This window comes from Dipteris shenzhenensis, chromosome 6 (assembly GCF_047967505.1).
Source record: "Dipteris shenzhenensis isolate YYH24624 ecotype China chromosome 6, Dip_SZ_1.0, whole genome shotgun sequence".
Classification (NCBI taxonomy): Eukaryota; Viridiplantae; Streptophyta; class Polypodiopsida; order Gleicheniales; family Dipteridaceae; genus Dipteris; species Dipteris shenzhenensis.
This window is the reverse complement of record NC_141601.1, coordinates 53,916,598-53,920,621: the sequence shown is the minus strand read 5'-3', so window position 1 is coordinate 53,920,621 and position 4,024 is coordinate 53,916,598.

Here is a 4,024-nt window from a genome sequence, read left to right as displayed (position 1 = left end):
TCAGTCACCTGGAATTTGGTAGTTCATCACCCAGTGTGACACGTAGCAGAGTTATCCCTCTCTTGGATTCAAGATTGTTGCACATTTGTATGCACATATGCCACCCATGTACAGTCATATTCATTGACTATTTCTAGCATTGGATCCTGCACATACACATCAACCTTGTACAGCCTCTTGGTTACACTCGACACACATTTGTCATCACTTTATTACATGCTTGGTCCTTGGCACATCATTGTTCTCACATGACTTGGTTTTGACCGTTTAGCATAAGCCCCCCAATGGCAACTCTAACATGGTGTTCTCATGGGTAGACATTCTCACCGGTACATAGGTAAGCCTCTTGCACAAAGCACCAGACTGCCTCCAACATGGAGCTATTCACATCATGCAGCTGATGATATACCAGTCATGACTCTGGATGAGATCTGTGAGTGGAAAGAGAACCTTCTTCGACCATTTATTACCATAGGGTATGTATCGACCTATGATGTAGACTCAAGCCTCATTGGCCTTGAGAGATTAGATGTAGACACGTCACATGTTAGCATGGATCAACCCACAGTTTTTGATCATGCCCACTTCTTGGTAAGCTCTCACCATGAGGCGTATTCGCCAATAAGGCCTCAGCATGATACAAATTTGATGGTAAGTCCTTAGCACAAGGCAGTCCCATCTACATCAACACAGTCTGATTCTTATGATGCACAACCATCATCTTCATGCATGGATCCAACTCCATTTACTGTCACATCAGATACAGATACAAAGGAGTTCAGTTATGATCATGCAATTATTCAACAGGTAAGTCCTCAGTACGAGGCACTTACACCTTCTATCGCATTCAAAGATACATGCCACAACGCATTCAACATCTTAGGTGATTCCAATTCAAACATCCATCAATGATGCTTTCACCTCTGATACATAGCACATCATCTCCTTGGAGATAGTTTCCATGATCAGTACAAATCAGGAAATCAATCTTCAAGGCATTCTAGCATTGGCTCAGTCATGTCGCATTGCCCCAGCCTTGGATCTAGTTATCACCACCACCTCTTTCGATTAGCAAATCATTCCTCAACATGAGGATACCTATGCATCAATATGTCCTGCCACAGTGCAGTGGACATCATCAGGTTTAGCCATAGCGTAACCTAGGGAGACTCAGAGTTTCATCATGCACTCATGGCTGTAGTATAAAGTCCATACTTGATACTAATTAGTGGTTGGATCCATGATATCATATTAGTACCTACATTAGCATTCGGCTCTGTCTATGCCTCAAGGACATCTTATGCACTTTCAGTTGTATTTCAAGCTTCTAGGCCTTTATACTGTCAACTCCTTTGCGATGACGATGAGCCTATGACAAATGCTGCATCCTATGTCAATGGATGTTTAGTTCTGCACATATCAAATTACCTTTAGCTCATGAAAGTTGAGCATACAAGTTGGACAGGTTCCTATACCTTGTCATTGAAGAGCAGTGCATCATACCTGCACCTTCGGCCCTAGCTTTTATGCAACCCCTAGATCCAACCACTAGATCACTTTGTCCACACCGACTATGCAGTCTTCTTCTAACCTGCATCATTTGATAGAGATCATACTTTGATTGTAGCACACCTTGCACATTGCAATCAGTTCTTTTGGGTTGGTGACACTCTTTTATGTCACAACGTACTGGCTCACATCGCCATCACTACATCAACTAGCTTCACATTCGGATGTCTCTTCTATAGAGTGGCAGCATAGTCCATAGTGACACATGACATGTTTAGCTTTGACATGTTCAGTACTACACAGCCATACACATAGCTCTCCATGTAGTCATCTTTTGATTGACTAGTTTTGATCCAGGTGGATCTGACTTTCTGCACATTTCCTTCGTCTTCCCTTCGGCCTATCTTCTGGGTTTTATTTCTAAAGGTGAAGGATGACCCACAACTTAAGAGAGGAAAATCCATAATATCTGCATGATCTCATAAGTTGTACTCATTGTACATGCTTTGGCTTCGTAGTCACAGTGTGCTCACACATGTGCATACTACTTTGATTTCTTTCAATTTTATTTTCAGTTTTGGATGCTATCATATGCACCAAATGAAATCCACAAGCAGGTCTTGTACATGCACCCTCTACTTACCTAGTGCAATTTAAGAGCGGGTGTTAAGAATGGTGTAAATTGCACCATCTACACAGGGCATAGGGGCAAAACCTAACCCTAACATTAAGGGTTTCATATGTATATCTTCATCATGTTCAATACACTTAGTGTACAAGTAACTATATCGTGTGCACTCCTCTCTCTCTCCCTCTCTTAGGTCTACTATCGTTTAGCACATAGATGCTATTTTATGCTGAGGGATAGCTTTGACACATTGTAGTTGATGCACTGATAGTGTTATGCTCTCTTGGATGAGACATTATTGATGCTTATACCCCATGAAGAGTGTTTATGCTTGAGGCAAAGTGACTCTATGGATACATACTTAAGAAAGGTCAAGGACCTCATGGAGCAAGTTGCAAATATTGATGAAGTGGTGCCTCATTCTCAGCTTGTTAAGCACTACATTGAATGGATTGCAAAACACATATCAAGGGTTTGCTACAACCCTTAGACTAGTGGTGGCTAATGGAAATCTTGACCACTACTCATTTGATTAGTTAGTGACTTTGCTTTTGCAGGAAGAACAAAGTCATGCTAATAGGCAAGCTACAATTCCTGATCATGCATTTGCTTCATAGTAGAAAGGAAAAGGCAAGACTTCCAAGCCCATGAGTAAGCCTAAATATGTGACTAACAAAGGCAATTCCTGCAATGCATCCCAAAATGCAGCAGATAAGTCAAAGAAGAAAAGATGCAACGATTGTCACAAGCCAAGGCATGAAATTTTAGAATGCAGGAAGCACATTGCTTCGGAGAAGAAGAAAATAGGATTGACAATAAATTCCCCACATGCAATTGAATCTCATGAGCCAACAGATGCCTCACATGCACATGCTGTCCGAGATGAGCGGGCATGGGCTGTCCATTTTCCTTTTGATCCTTCCAAAGTTGATACATTCTTTTTTGCTAATGCTTCTCAGTCTTGGTATTTTGATAGCGGTGCTTCCAATCACATAACCTCTTGCAAAAAGTTTTCATTCCTTGGTTGATGCACCTTAAGGGGGGATTGTCACATGTGCCAATAATTCTTCCTATGCTATAAAAGGAATTAGAGATGTGCACCTCACATCCATATCAGGCCATCATGTCACTTTTACCAATGTTCTTTTTGTGCCTGGAATTGAAGTCAATTTGATTTCAATTTCAGCAGGTAGTGAAGAGAGTCTTTAGATATCTCAGAGGCGCTTAGGATTTAGCCCTCTTCTATGGTGATCAGGGTTCACTTACCATGCATGCTTACACAAATAGTGACTGGGCAGGTTGTTTCAACACCAGAGTGCCACATACTGGCCACATCCAGCTATGAGGCTGAGTACAGAGGGCCGCCTTCATCGCTACAGTAGAGTGTGTCTAGCTTTGATAGTTACTTGCACATCTTGGTATCCACCAGACATCCTCCACTATGGTCTACACGGACATCCAGAGTGCTTTGGCTATTGCGCATAATCCAATGTTTCATGCACGTACCAAGCATATTGAGGTTCATTATCATTATGTTTGAGAGCAGTTGTCAGCAAGAGACATAGAGTTGTCCTACCTTCCCATAGAGGATGACATAGCAGATACCCCGTCCCAAGTTTGAAGTCTTCTGATAGGCTTTACACTTGGTTCCCTTTGTTACATGATCTGGCATACCTTGTACATTCATAGGTGGCTATATCCCTTGGGATGAACATGTGCCACCATGACTGAAAAATACCAGGTATTCTAAGATGTTTCCATAATACTTCAACCCATACCATGGAGGGGGGTTTGTAGGCCATCATCTCCCGATCATCCCGATCATATTGTATTGATGCCCTCTGGGCCCTGGTATGTGCCATGTAGCTTTAGTTATTGGCACTTAGA